The sequence below is a fragment of the Mastigoproctus giganteus genome, chromosome 5, assembly GCF_048544385.1.
Source record: "Mastigoproctus giganteus isolate SK-2022 chromosome 5, ASM4854438v1, whole genome shotgun sequence".
NCBI lineage: Eukaryota > Metazoa > Arthropoda > Arachnida > Uropygi > Thelyphonidae > Mastigoproctus > Mastigoproctus giganteus.
The window spans coordinates 225,546,525-225,563,065 of record NC_143579.1 but is presented as its reverse complement, the minus strand read 5'-3'; the positions used below and the strand labels follow the sequence as shown (position 1 = coordinate 225,563,065).

General features: G+C 36.4%; 1 long non-coding RNA gene across 1 annotated transcript in view; it reads left to right on the top strand.

The window, feature by feature from the left end:
- The first annotated feature begins 3,069 nt into the window (after window positions 1–3,069).
- Window positions 3,070–16,541, top strand: part of LOC150086172 (uncharacterized) — a 45,646-nt gene continuing 32,174 nt past the window's right edge. The window contains exon 1 of the long non-coding RNA XR_016546958.1: window positions 3,070–3,235. This is a non-coding gene — a long non-coding RNA (uncharacterized LOC150086172). The remainder of the gene's footprint in view (window positions 3,236–16,541) is intronic.

The window sequence follows — 16,541 nt, the reverse complement described above, 5'->3', positions numbered from 1 at the left end:
TCCCTGTGGCAACCCAGAATGCTGGAGACACTGAATGTTTGAGTGCGATTTGTATGACGAATCATAACGCCTAATAACGGCAATCCAATATATCCCAGACAACCAAGAACCCAGACTGTTAGACACCCAAGAGGACTACAAGGCACTCAGTCAATATGCCCAGAATCTATTTTCTAGAAGGAAAATAATGATAGAAATACACCAAAGGCAACCCGACTAGAAAGAATGCAGGAGATCAAACAAGTAAAAAAAAAAAAAAACCTCACCATACCACAGAAAGACAAGACTTCAGGATGATTTGGATGGCCTACTGTCGACCCAAAACTGCACTCCCCCTTGTGCGTTTTTTTTTTTCGGGGCGCGGGGTATTTTCTCTTCTCCTCTCGCCTCTCCATATTTTCACTGTCGTGGGTCATGGGCATGCCCCACTGAAAATGGGGAGTCACCTTCCTATCCGACCCCTCTTCTTCCTATTTCATCTCCCCGTCTTCATCCTCCCTCCCATCACTTTCTCTTGTACAACGACTGCCCCACATGTCCAAATTTAAATCACATCAAATTTTGCCCGACCTTTTAGCCTCTCTAGAAATAGTTCTTTCAGCGTAAAACCCCACGCAGCGCTTTCTAAATGCAATATTACTTAAATCAACACCGATAGCTCCAACCTTTATTTTAGGTCCTAGTCACCGAAATCCCAGGAAAGTAAGTGGCAGGACCTGCCAGAGTATAATTAGTCTCTTGGTACACCCGGCCGGCATCCCCGTCGCTAGGTATGGTAACGCCGGTCACTGGGGGCCCAGCGGCCAACAGGCCGGATGAACAATGGGCACAACAAACTATATACCACATGACCCATACATTATTTTTAAACCTCTGGTATAGACAGGGTACTGTCACTCGATACATAGAACATACGCGCAGATGGGAGAAATCCCCGGAGCCGTCAGACCCTCAACTTGCCTATACCTATACCTCCATCCAAGATAACACCTCCCCTGACGAGAACACTTCGACCGCCATATCGATCCCTTTGAGTGATGATTTCGGGGTGATACCATGCGCCAACCTCTCGCCAGATTAGCTGACGTCCAGAATCGCTGCTGAGACTGAATCTACTTTCATCAGTAAAGAGTACATTACCCAGTTGCGCTGCTGTCCAGTCCTTGTGTTCGATGCACCACTGTAAACGGTGTTCCGATGGGCAGGTGTTAAAGGGACACAGCATACTGGCCGTCGAGCAAACAGTCCCCCTTTGTGGAGTCGCCTGGCCACAGTAAATCGCGATATCCTGCCGTCCTGTGCAGCTGGTTTGCAATTGATCCTGCTGTCTGGTGTTGGTCCCTCTTTGCCTAGAGAAGTATATAGCGGTGGTCATCATTGTGAGTGGTTTTTCGTGGATGACCACCACTGGTCCTTCGAACAGTTGTACCTGTTGTTCTCGAGCTTCCCAATTATTCTACCCCGTGTAAAGTCATCCGGATATTGTCTACTGGCCATTTTGTTGTCTATAGCACTGTATGAAACGAATCGAACGTCTGTAACAATCGTGCTCACCATTTGGTAATTTGCACTAAACTGCTGCTTTTATCTGTTTATGTGAACCCTCTCATCACGATTCAAATTTTTTTGAATGGTGATGAGATAGCATGTGCACTAGCTTTCTACTGAACGGGCAAGTAATGCAAATCGCCACAGACTGTTTCGTTTGATTTTTTGGTTGTAACCTTTAGAAATAGTGTTGGTCCTTAAGTTTTGCACACCAGTATTCTAACCACGGGTGACAGTGAACATCCCACCAGCCGTGCCGTTTCAGATTTGCTCTGACCCAGTCGTCTGGCCATTAAAATTTGGCCTTCGTCAAACTCGCTTAACTCCGCTGTCTTTCCTATCTGAAGAACAAGAGTAACACTATTGAAGAGCCCAGTATCAGGTGTTTTTTCTACAGTGTCCCGAACAGCGCACGCGCCGTAGTTCACCTGCAGTTGCTTCGATTTGTATAACGACTCGCTGCTCATAATGTTTTGGCTCATCGGTGTATGTCTTGCAGTGCCGAAAAAAAGAAAACGGCAAGTCACGTGATCAGTTTATATGTTTAAGTTCGCCTTTTTGAAAGTGAATTCTGTACTGATATCACGGATTATACGTCTTTTACATTTATTTTAAATTAGAAACCCCTCAAATGGCTCCTAAAGTTAATAAACTTCATACAGAGAATAAAAGAACAGCGTTAAAGCTTAGTAACAAACTCGATACAATCCAAACTATTTCATTAGGGTCATTCGGAATGCTAATTCGTATATCCATGGTATTGTGTCTGTAAACTGCGTCTGTTCTCTGGCCGATTTGCCTGTTTTGCTGGACAAAAAAAATCTCTGCAGCAGGGGGGGGGAGACCCTTGCTATCTACGCCTAGGACCGACTAACTGAGCCACTGAGTAAACAGACCCATAAAAGTTCCTCACGTCATCGACGTGATTCTAACCCGGGCCTTTTCACCTGGTGTGTGGAGGACGATGACAATACCACTGTGCTACAGCACAGACTAAACTTAATGTAATAAAAGAAATAGAACGGGGACGTAAGCAGGAGTGTATTAATGGCAGTTCATTGTATAACATTGGTCGTCAAGATGTTTATGCTTTTATGTGCAATCAATAAAATTGCATTGTTAATCTCTCTATTTCTTATTTAGCCTCACTATTTCTGCTATTTTTTTTATTAAAAATAAAACTTTTTAGATAACGGAAAAATCGAAAAAATGGCACCTTGAATCCACGAAGGCGCCGTTATTCTGAAAGTCTACTGTATCATATTATTCAACGACACCCTGGGAAATATTTTTTCCCCCAATATTTTGTTTACCTTTTGTCCATAAGAGGGCGTGATTTCATCATACGGTTGTACGTGCATGCCGTACCAGTGTACTAACGTTGGTGATGATTTTTAACAGCGAAAAGTAATAAGTAAAATATAACTATTTGATTTTATTAGAGCGTTGAATTAGGTCATCAGTTCTGCAATTTACAGCGTCAAACCTTTTTTAAAGAAATGAGTTTAAGAACCATTCGTGTCCTATATGCATTTGTTTATCGTGTTCTGCTGTGACTGATTAAAAGTCATGTTTTTACACCCTGGAAAGTTAAAAGTTAATTACTCATCTTTAAGATTCGACAATAGGACGTGTCATGTCAAGTTGCAGAAGACAGTCTGCTTTTATATTTTATAAATGTCTACAGGTATGATAATTATATCTTATAATTCTAATTCACTCATAACATTTGTTATTCTGTTCGGTGACCCAGATTGGCCTTTTGCCACGTGCACAATTCGAACTGGTGTGCCTTCCTTGAGCTGGTGGATTAATAGTTACCTATTTTATTAAAACTAGCGAACTGTGTGGTTTGAAGACGTTATCAAAGTTAAATTCACGGCAGTATATAATGCATTCAGTAGATAGTATATAATTTTTAATTAAACATTGCTTTCACAGAAAAGTTTGGCAGAGGTTACAATACATGTAGTTTAGAGGCTGTCGCTTTGAAATCAGTTCAGGAATTTATTTCCGGCCCAAGACACTCATAAACACGCAGGTTATTTGGTAATAAAACAGTAATAATATTAACTAACCACATATAAAGGGGAAAAAAATTAAAACAAGTTGAAACCAATACAGGCTTGCGAAGTATAAAACATATAAAGAGGTACAAAACGTTAAATATTAGTTACACATTTAACATATGAGTTTGTATGTTAAATATTTTTCCAGTAGCATGCATGCTGCATGGCATTGTTCGAACAAGAAGAAATGTCCTCTGTGGATCATGGTGGAGTGGACAAAGGACAATCCAACAAATGTACCATGGTTTGGGTGGTAGCTCATAATGCATGTTCCATTCTGCTGGGAGGCCTGAGTGTTACTCGTAGTTTAGTATGGTAGTTTAAGATCTCGTGGTTAGCACAGTTGTTTAGCAATTGCCTTTTGCCAGGGTCTTAATCTAGTACTATTGGGAGGAGAGGAAAGTGTTGTTGTCTCATACTGGAAGATTCTGTGGGACGAGGGAATACATGCAGCTGGTTGTTGGTCATCAAGTGGCTATCTGGGATTAAGTAGCTCTCTGGTCCTTTCTTTTATGCTGTTAACATTTCTTCTGATGGAGGTGAATCCCTGCCAGTATATAAAGGTCATTGAATTGAGGTCTGACATTCATTGGCATTGATTTGAGGCATCTGATCACTAGTCTGCAAGTTTGATTTAGTAGAGGGTCTTGTGCAGAAAGACTGGCATATTCTGCATTTGAGAAACATAAAGCTAAAGCTTTTGTTCTTAATGTCTGTGTTGATAAGCTCCCTGTTTAGTCAATATGAACCCCTGAAGGATGTTGTTTCAGGCTCCAAGTTTAGTCATTTTTTTTTTTTCTGTGTTGTCTTTTAAAGGTAAATGTGCAATCCAACATGATAGCTTGGTAGACTGGGCACCAGGGCTGTAGTGGAGGGTATATGCTCTGGATTTTTTTAGGTGAATAGCGTATACCTTCTGGTTTTTGAGGCATTGGATAGTGCCTTGAAAAAACAAATATTATTAAAATATTTACAGAAAATTAAAAAATAAATTTATTAGTATTTGATTCTTGGGTAATAATTATAGTTTATTAATGTATGTTAATAAGCTTGCTGTTTAGTCGATACGAACCCCTGAAGGATGTTGTTTCAGACTCCAAATTTAGTCAGATTTTTATTTATTTATTTTTTTTTCTGTGTTGTCTTTTAAAGGTAACTGTGCAATCCAACGTGACACCTTGGTAGACCGGGCACCAGGGCTGTAGTGGAGGGTATATGCTGTATACACTCTGGATTTTTTTGGTGATATCATATACCTTCTGGTTTTTGAGGCACTGGATAGCACCTTGAAAAAATAAATATTATTAAAATATTTACTGAATTAAAAATTGTAATTAATTAAAATTACTGAAAATTAAAAAATAAATTTATTAGCATTTCATTCTTAGTTAATACTTATAGTTTATTTTTAATATATATGGCATATATATAAGTAAGTAAATATGCCGTGTGTACACACACACAAGAGTATATGCTGTATATCCTCTGGAATTCGATTAAAATGCACAGTATACTCTGCTTTTAGCAACATTCATAGAGTATACCTTCTGCTTAATTTTACGACTACAGCACTGCTGGGCACATCAAAATTAAGCTGGATGCCATTCCAAGAGATGCTCAGCAGGCTGTTAGCATCCTTGTTTTTAAGATGGAACGAGCTGAGTTTTTTGTTTGGATTTGCTTGTAAGGCATTTTTGTCATAGCACTCAACCAATGTGAGACTTTGAAGAGCAGTATTTTATACTGAAACTATTTGGTCATGTTAAAGTGAACAAGATGATGGACATGAAATTGTTGTGTGTGATGATGTGAAAACTAATAGTATGGAATTTTTTGAAATTACGATGTATCACTTTTTTCTAATAATGTGAATATATTTGAGTTCTGCACACACGCGTGAGTGATATTCCTGATCCCTGTAAGTCATTCAGGCAAACAATGTTGATGCTTATAACCCATGCAATTGCCAGTGGCTAAAGATATATTTTTTTTGGTCTTCCTCTAAAACCTAATTTTAGAGGATATCACGCTGGGAAAAGACTATCACGAAAAAAACAAGAAAATTGTCGTTTGGACTGGCTCAAAAAATTCTGAAGCTAATTAAGACTACGTAGTGCTACATATTTCTGTAGAGATATCTTTGCTTACCTAACTCATTGAAGAGGAATGAGTAAATTCTGATTCCAAAATATGCTGATAATCAAGAAAATCAGATTAGTGGCAAAAAAAGAAAACAGTCCTTAACAATATTGATTAAGGCTTGAATCATGGTGCTTTCGGGGTTCTGAAAATCTTTTGCCCAGGTGACAAGAGCTAAATTATCTGCGTATAAAAAGCTCTGGGTTCTTTGAAAAATTGGCTGGTCATTTGTGTGGATGTTAAAGTTCTAGAACACTTCCTTGGGTTGACCATTTTTCTGGAGGTGCCACCTGCTTCTTTTGCCCAACCAGTTCAACAAAGAAGCATCAAGTTTTCAAGAGGCAGTGGATTAAACTTGACAGGTGGAAGTCCTTGGTCAAGCTATACACCTTGTACAGAAGTAGGTGGTGGCAAACTGTATCGTATGTGGTGGAGAGGTATATAGGAATCAAAATATGGGAGAGATATAGGTGCATTATGGATGCATATGTTTGGAAAACAGAATATAAATTTAATTAAATTTAGATATATGAAATTAATAAAAATCAATGTACACACAAAAGAACTGATCTTTAGAGAGTAGGAGATAAGTTACTGGGTCTTTCATATTGACCAGTCGAGGGTCAATCGCTCTTATGCAATCTTTCACTTTGCTGGGACATCCTGACCACAGAGAAAAATAGTGCATATGACCAAGTGACTCTTATAGGTCCGGGAACAAGATACTGTTTGTGTTGTAATAGTGGTTTAAATTGTAGTTATCTCTTAATGGAAATAACCTGCAAAGGATAACGATTCATTTAAATATGATTACCAGTCATAATGTGTAAAAAAAATTATGGAGGTCCTTAAGTCTCGAAACTTTATTAGACAGTTGGATAGACAACTTGAGTAGTTGATACCCGCTAATTTTTGTAAAGTCAGACAAATGCCAATAATTTGTGATTTTTCCTTGTAGTGTATCTGCATTCCCATTATGGATTAAAAATAAACTGTGGATTTTTCCAAAAAAGGATAGTATAGGCTAGTTTTAGAATATTAAATTTTAGAAATATTATATTTTAAGGCAGAAGAATTTTCTTACCTGGGGTTTTCTTCAGGAATGGCTGCATCTGGGTGAGATGTAATTCAAAAGGTATTGAAGTAGCATATATCTAGTAGGGGGACAAAGGAAAAAGCAAGCTTTTGTCCTAAATCATGGGGAGTAATTAAACATGATTAGGGGAAAGAAAAGTGGTTGTAATAACATTTTAATAATGTCAGAAAATGACATAATGTAAGTTCAAAATCATCTGATCTGTTTCATTCTTAAAGCCAATACTGTATTAGCCATCATTCCACAGCACCGAGACCTGATAATCAGCAAGTAGGACTGCCAATTAGTTATATTTGTCTGTTTTGTTTCTGTCATGTTATGCAGTGTGTATTGTATGTGTGTACACATTTTTAAAGTTAATGGCTTTTAATGCACATCAATGGTATGAACTGGTTTATATTGATGTGTAATGTGATGAAATTCTTACCACTGTTGCATGACTGTATTGAGGTCATGTTGAAGCAACACTGCTGCCTTGCCAGGCTTTTTTTTTTTTTTTTTTTTTTTTTTGGGAGATCTTCCAGTGTCTCACTGTATTGAACACTGAATTGACTGATAATTTTTTCCAAAAAATTTGTGTGGTAACACCAATAGTCTCGAAAATCAGTTAGCATTACTTTATTGGCTGATGCTTGGACTGATGGTAGGAATTCTTGGGACTTTCTCATGTCTCTTGGATCATTGTAGTCAGTCTGATTCACCTCCAGTCATAATGTTTAAAAATATATCATTTTTGAATTTAAAACAGGACAATATTTGTTGGCAGACTCAATAACTACACGTTGTTTGAACTGCTTGTTCAAAGGTGTTTCTGTTTAAAACAGTGCAACCCTTGTAAACAAACCACACTAACACTACTCTGCACATACTAACTAGAAACTGCTAACTACATAGAGGACCTGGATTCTTTGACTGGTTTACAAAATTTTGCTATTTCATGTTATTCTCATCAGATTTCTGAAGAGTATGGAATTCATGGCTGACATTTCTTCTTTCCTTCATTCTTTTCCTGCTTATTATATATGCAGAATTTCACTATTTAAACTACAGCTAACTTAGATAGTTCTAGTTGTGTTATCTTTATAGCTAGCGAAATTTGTATTTTTATTTTCAGCCATGATGGGCAGTTTTTTTTTTCTTCTGTGTTTTTTAATTTTATTTATTTACTCTGCCATTTGTTTCTACTGCCTGGATTCCCATGCATTTAGGTGTATAAGTTTCTGTCAAATTATGTGAAAACCAGTGCATAATATAGAAACATTGAAGAGAATGGGGTGGGGGGATGAAATACACTCCTGCCAAAAAGTTTGGAATTGCAGCATATGACAACAGTTTTCGTTAATTTTTTTGAAATTAGCTATGACAATGTAAGGTTTAATATATAAAAAACAGTGTAGTACAAAGTATTTTAAGAATTTATATTAAGGACTGAAAAATTTACAGCAAAAAAATATTGAATGATTAATATTAACAGCTATACTGATTTTTCATAAAAATATCCTCCACAAGATATCATTGCCTTAATCAAGACACTTATAAAATTAATTTTATAATAGCATTTTGACTAACATTATTCCAAGCAATCTCTTAAGGTTTCTCTTAAATTTTATGAAGATGGGCAAACTTCATGGACTTGGTCTAGATCAGTGGTTGTCATGTTTTTTTTTGATAGTGGGTCAGTATTCAAATTCAAATTTTTATCTGTATATTTAATAATCCTTATATTATGATATAGAAATTTGTACAAATTACATACATATATACACTGTAATAATTTTATACCAATAAAATAAAAAAATGTAGACTTTATTTTTGTAACAAAAATTAGTAACTTTTTCAAGTGGGTCGACAAAATGTTCTTGTGGTTCTCTGACCATGTGGTTCTATTGCCACATGGGTTGGGACCATTGGTCTAGATGATTCCATAAAAGCTCTGTTGGGTTTAAGTCAGGCAACATTGTCTTGTTGTAATATAAAATTTTTCCCACAAAGTTGAAGTTCAGAGAATTTATGTTCAAGAATGTTTTTATAGCCGCCTTTTCTTAAAATTCCTTCAATTCTGCTGGTGTCGCCCACTCCAGAAAAACAGTAGCAACCCAAGATCATGTTGGAACCATCACTGTGCTTGACTGTAGGCACTAAACAATGTAGCACCATTTTTTTCTTTAGTTGATTGTCTCGCATAGACTTATGCTTGGATCCAAAAATTTTAAATTTGGATTCATCTATCCACAGTACATTTTTTCACTCTTCAGTTGTCTAATGTTGATGGCTCTTAGCCCAAGCCAACATTTTTTTTTTTTTTTAAATTTTCCAGTTTTAATAAAGGTTTTTGGACTGCTACATGATCATATTATTCCATACTTCTTATGGAATAATAAGTTACAGCTCTTACTTCTCAATTTATGTTATTGCAAAGTAATCTAGAATCATATCTGCAATCTTCTATAATGTTAAAACAATACTCCCATTTTCTAGAATCTGCTACAATGCTCTACCATATTCAGAAGGGTTCTACACCTTTTTAAAATATTCTAGAAATTCTTAAATATTCGGAAATTTCTGAAATATTGTTTTTTTATTTTTATACCTAACAGAAATATTTAATAAAAATTTGTAAACAAGTTGGTCCTGTTTGAATAAAAACTTGGAAAATTAAGAAAAATGAAATGCGATTCCAAACTTTTAGGCAGGAGTGTGCATACAAAAAATTTTGAATACTTTACATAGAAGCCAATACAGAATAATTTATGAGCCAGTTATAAACAAATTTAGACCAGCATCCCCTGAAAACACCAAAGCCAAATATTGTGAAATACCACAACTTTTATACTGTAAACCAATCATAGCAACATGACCAATAAATGAAACAACTTAAAATTAAAAAATAGTATGAACATTGAGTTTCTCTCTTGTTGGAAGGCCACAGGATAAGGGAATCATTGCATTTCAAATGTCACACAAATGAATGCATGCTCCAAACAGTTGATTTGTGCAGTTTACAGAAAATTATTTTACAATCTAGAAATATTAAGATACTGATCCAGTACTCATTCAAATGATCACATTGTCTTTTAGAATTCATGCAAAAAAAAAGGGGGGGGTTGACATCTCTCTCTTTTAATGCTATTGCTAATTCAGTAAATTTCAGCCAACAGTAACTTGGCACATACAGCTTGTTAGGTGCATGATAAGTGATAATGGTAGAAAAAACAAATCTTAATGATTTTTAGCTCTCACATAAATAACATTCCTTGGGTAGATGGTTAACTTTAGATGAATAAAATACTGAACTCAATATGATAAACATAAAAAAATTATAATTTATTGGTTCCTAAGTTTAGTACAATTACTATGAAATAAGTTTCAAATAGCTGGATAATCTTGCCGTAAATCCAACATTTCAGAGCTTCTTTTGGTTGCATTATCAAGTCTGAAGAAAGTAGGAAGAGAAGAAACAAGGGATAATATAAGTTTTCACTCACAAATTAGCATAACACTAATCAAAAACTGATTTTTTTTAGATGTTTCTAATTTAATCAATTACAGAAATTTAAATGATAAAAGACAGTTGGCTATTTTAAATAAAATTGCAAACTGGTTTGTTGATAAGAGGATAATGTGTGGAAATTATTAGCTCTTCTTTTATTAAAATGTTAATAAAGAACAAAATACTTTCCATATCACATGACTAAAATCTAATCTACTCTGTGTGGTGATGAAACTAATAAGAGTTTGGGATAAAGTTAATCAGATAACCTAGGGGCATTTTTTAGTGTCTGATATACTTATGAACCCAAGAGGATATTTTGAAGTGAACCTGAAGTATAAAGATAAAAGATGAAAGTTGATTATGTGGGTATTTTTTTGCATTCCATGGGAAATAATAAATTATAGCACGTGTTAAAAAAAAAGAATTCTGGACTCCAACAGATTCAGTTTCAGCTCTGGGTCATTCAGGTTTTCTTTGACGTGAGTTCTGTATTCATGCCAGAATTCTGCTTTATCTCTTGTGAACATAAAGACCTTAAAAAAAAACAAAGAAAATCCCATGATGCAGTGTGCCAATTAATGTGTTAATCAACATTTCAGTTAGCAAATCTTGTTTCACTTTCAAGCATTCTCTCTACATCTAGAAATCTGAATTCGGATGGGAAACCCAATATCCACAATACTTGCAGAAATCTTTATGGAAAAGTTTGAAAGATCTTCCTTGGAACATGCAATGCCTGCCCCAAACTTTTTGGGGAGATAACGTCAATAATATCCTGGCTCATCAATAATAACCTTGTCAAGTGGCATAAAAGAACTTAACATTTCCTACAAACCTCAGCAGACATCCCAACATCACTTTTTCAATGGAATGGAAGTAGAAGTTGATTACAAACTTCCCTTTCTAGACATATTCTAGATCAGATGAGACCATGGAATGTTTATGAAAGTATAGAGGAATTCAACAAATATCAATGCTATTCTGGTCATCGCGCCCATATTTGACAAAGTTAGGTGTCACTGGTCCATTTTTCATTAGAGCATTAAAGCTGTATTGCGTTGATAACTTAACAGAAGAGATGCAATACATTATATGTTTAGCCAAAGGGAATGAATATCCTGACAACATTGTGTTACTGATCATTTAAGAAAACACTACATTTTGCAACCTCTTCCCCCAAACCCACCAACCCAGGAATTATCACCATACTCTTGTTTTCCAGTCATTAGCCAGCAGATAGCTCCAACAGAAAGCTTTCAGTGTCATCACTCATTTTATAGGCTCCAAGTTACTAAAATTAACACTCCAACAACCCAGGGAACACATGAATAATCATAGAGGCCATGTGCTGTCCCACATGTAGATGTGGCCAAGTGTGCATGGGAGAATCATACTGAAGATTCACAAGGTCAGGAGAACACACCAAGGACATATGAATGTATAGAAAGATTAACAAATCTGACCCATCTCTGTATGCTTTGGAATGTAGTTTCGATTGAGTCTTTAATTCTGCTTCCATGCTATGTACAGATTCACTGTATACTAGGAAATAATTCAAAGTATCCTTTTTCATAGGAAGCCATAGAGAAAGCTGTCAAATAAAAAGAAGGTATAAATTCCACTTGGCGCCTCTGTAGCCAGGTGGGCAGGAGCAGCAGTGCATAGCACACGCTTCTTGATTAGACTGGGGTTCGAGCCCGTGATCACCAAATACGGAGGATGCAGAAAGGTCAGGGAATGACCACCGCATATCCCTGGAGCAATATGGCCTTAGTTGCTAATGCTCCTAAAAACCAAATAAACAACAATAAACTCCACTTGTTTAAAAATGAGATCCTCCACAAAATGACAGAGGGACCATAAAGTAATACCAGGGTTTCAGCAGCAGCAGCAGACCAAACAGAAGGAAGACAAAGTGGCAGGAGCAAAACAACCTCACTGTCCAAGGACAAACCAGTGAAAATTCTTTGAAAATTTTTTCTTTGTGCAAGGCCATGGTTAGGAATGCATCTTGAGTACTGTAGGTTTGGAGGCCTCATTTCAGGAAGGATATAGATCTGCTGAAATGGGTGCAGAGAAGGGCAGTGAGATTGGTGAAGGAAACAAAAGGGTGCTCCTACCAAGAAAGACTTCAGTTCTACAAATTATAACACCTAGAGACTAAGCATCTACAAGGAGATCTGATTGAGGTGTAAGTTCTTGAGTGAATGGATTGAGTTGTGTTGATGGCACACTTCCTCTTGCTGAGATTACTTACATGTGAGGGGCATAGATTCAAATTGAGGAAGGATGGTTGCAGGGTAGATGTGTGGAAGTTTGTCTTCAGCCAGTGGGTCGTTGATTGTTGGAAGTGGATCTGTTGTGGAAGTGGGTAGTTTGAATAAATTCAAGGAAGAACTAGGCATGGGTATTTTTTTTTTTAGCTGATGCTCTACAAGCTTGCTTTCTTGCATAATTTGCCACTACTAATACTAATTCAGGACAACAAGAACTGATAAACCAATATTTGGTTTAAAAATTTATTTATTATTGTTTTTTTTTTTTTTTTTACATGCATTAATTTATTATTTCCCATCCCAGGTGAAAAATACCCTGATAGTCAGTCTTTTTATCTTTATATATCAGGTTCATCCATTCTTAAAATATCCATTTGGGTACTCAGTGTTTTGTGTTATATATGCTGTAGAAGTACATTTGCCACTATAAATAAATCCCTAGACTTTCTAATTAATTTGGTCTTAATCTCCTCCCACCTCTCAGTTTTTCATTCTTATTCATACATACCCTCTTTCCAGGTCTGATGCCAATATCTCAAGCTACAAGATTAAGATTTAAGTATAAATTTATTTAACCCACAGCTACAACTTGAGTATTGGTTTTGTCACCACATAAGGTAGAACAGATTTTAATTATGTTGTGATAAGTTTTCATTTTTATTTAAGTTTTTTTCATTTTCCTTATTATTAAAATTTAGTAGAAGCTTATTTCTGTACATTGTCCTCTCTCAAAAAAGTATATATTTTTATTTTTTATATGAAAACTCCAACCATGAATGGTATACAAATATTTTATTTAAAATACTCAATTAGAAGAATGTAATAATGAATGGTATACAAATATTTTATTTAAAATACCCAGTTATAAAAATGTAATAATATTTTTAAAATTAAAAATACTTTAAAATTACTTTAAAGTTAGCAATCTATTATGTGCAAGAAATTGATTATAATTGCAAGTCATAATTTCTCTACAGTACATTATTAAATAAAAATGTCAGTAAATTGATAAAGATTGCACATACTTTGTTGTTATTTCTTAAGAAAAATATATATTTGTTAATCTTCTAATGCAAAAGTATTTTTCTCTGAAGTACATTCAGTGATATCCTCTCTATACTAGGCATGCATTTAAAATTGAAAATTCAGGACATGACATTTGCTATGACTTTTTTTATTGTTATTTGTTTACATTTAAAAAACTGAACTGTTACTTGTATTTTTAACTACTAGCACTACCTTTTAGTCATAAATATATATATAAATAAGTTTCAGTTGTTAGTGCTTCATATTCATTGAAATGTGCTTCTCTGAAACGGTGCAACCAACAGATACACCTTTCTGAAATCTATCTGAATCTCTGATGGTGCTAAATTTTAAATAGTTCACTGTATTAATAAAAGCAGTGAAGAGTACTAGGATATTGAAATTGTATCTAAATTTTAATATTTTATTTATTACATTGCATTTAGCATGTTTATAATGCTTAATTTTTATTATAATATCCTTAGAATGCATAATTATATTCATAATTATCTTTGTGCAATTGGTTGAAAAGAGACAGTATATGTTTAATTGTAACAAGTTCATACACGAGATCTGGTAAAAAAGTATCTGGATTATGTTCATTGTTCAAGGTCGAGGACATTTAAAATTTCAAAATCAGTTTTCCAGAAGCACTTCCAAGAGTGGGAAAGATTGTTGGCTAATTGCATTTTCAAAGAGAATTAAGTTTGGTCCTTGAGGTTGTCACAGATATTCCCTCAGATATGCCAGACAAGCTGTACTTGCTACCTGGGAGTCTAAAACGCTGATGGAACTGATATTCGCGTGACACTCAAGTCAAGTGGATCCAATTTCGGCAAAGTCCAGACGGTCTGTGACAGCCAAATCCTCTGCTCGCACCTTCACGATGGTGGGACTGTTAGTAATCCTGGGTATAACCTCCATGCACAAGTACATTGTGGGTGACCACCCAGGTGTGAACCAACGTAAGCAGAGGTCGAGGTGTGGTGCCCACACCACATGGAGGAACGCCGCCCCTCTATGTTACCAGGCAGTACTAGGTGGTAGATGACTATCAACCGGTGCAATGCCACCACTTTGCTTATTGGAGGTTTGAAGTAGTGGAACCCATGTTTAGTCTCTAGAGCTAAGTTCCGGTCAACCCTTCCCTATCTCTTCTATCATGCAGTACGATTGATGACTTTTGAGGTTATGATGAACATCGTGGCGAGATCCAAAATTCCTTACATTTTGAGGGTACAGCTCTAAAACGGTGTTCGCAGGCCGGCCGCTAGTTAGTACACCGGACCGAACCTGTTGGTAACTCTCTAGGAGGGTTCCCGATCAGCTAGTGTATAATCTTACTACCTGTACTCTGCCAGATAGTGACTGGAGGGAGTCCGAGTAGTGTGTATGCAGGGAGCATTGTCGAGGCCACGTTATCTCAAGGATCTGGGCATATTCTTACCATGTGTATGCCATATCCAAAAATTTCATTACTTTATACAGCATGTCCCACCCACTTTTTCTTACTATTGAATACACCATGAATTGTCAAACTAATAGAGCAAGCTTATCTGCGGAAAGATCTAAACCTCCCAAGCACTTCCTAATTCATTTCACAAATATACGTGGTCTCAATTCTAATCTCAACAATGTCCATTTCCACTTGCAGTCTACCAAACCCCATGTACTTTTTCTGACAGAATCTCAATTATCGGTTGATTCAACTACTGCTCATCTCAGATGCCCAAATTATTTGCTGTGTGATTAATTTCGCCTCAAAGGTGGTACTTGTGCATATGTCTGTTCTGATATTCCCTATCAGTGACTTGGCAATTTGGAATCTCTTCTCTTTGATCTTCTCTGGCTTAAAATCTCTCTACCTCATTGTGACAAATTCATCTGTTGTCTCTACCATTCTCCCAACTCCACCAATCACTTGGAGCTCTTTGACTTCCTCTCTTTGCAACTTGACTTTCTCCAGTCCAACTTTCCTAACAGTGAGGTAATTTTCCGTGGTGATTTTAATGTTCACAACTCCAGCTGGCTTCCATTTTCTAGTCACACCGACCCAGCTGGTCAAGATGCTGAGGCTTTTGCAATTACTAATGACCTTGCACAGATTGTTCATTTACCTACAAGAATACCGGACAATCCTAATCATACAGCCAACACACTTGATCTTTTTCCTCACAAACAACCCTTCTACGTACACGGTCGAAGTGAGAGGTCCTTTAGGCACTTCAAATCACAACTTGGTGGTTGTCTCTTCTCCAATGAAGTTTTTATCTCATGGCTATTCCCAATATCGTGTTGTTTGGCATTACAAGAATGCAAAATGGGATGAACTGCGAGATTTCTTTTCTTCCTTTCCTTGGTTGGATTACTGTTTCAAAACTTCTGATGTCGGAATTTGCTCAGATCATGCCAGTTAAATTATTCTTGCGGGAATGGAATCATTTATCCCATACTCCACTTTAAAATCTCGTCCTTTATCTAAACCTTGGTTTTCCAATAAATGTGCTAAGGCTGTTCAAGAGAAGAATGTTGAATATCGTAACTGGCTTGTTTCTAATTCTTCAGATTCATTTTCTGCCTACACCAAAGCTTGCAACAATTGTAAACCATTAATCAGTCCAAACTAGAGTTTGAACAGGCTAAGAGCAGAAAATTTGCTTCTTGCCCTAATGGTAGCCAAGCATTCTGGTCTTTTGCCAAGGCTATTGGCCGCAACTTTTGCCCATCTCTGCTCCCACCTCTGTCCAAACCAGATGGTTCTGTTGTCACTTCAGCTAAGGACAAAGCTGACCTGCTAGCATTCCATTTTTCTTCCAACTCATGTATTAATGATCTTGGTAAAACACCTCCCACCATTCCCAACATGCTCCATTCAATGCCTCCTGTGGTCTTCC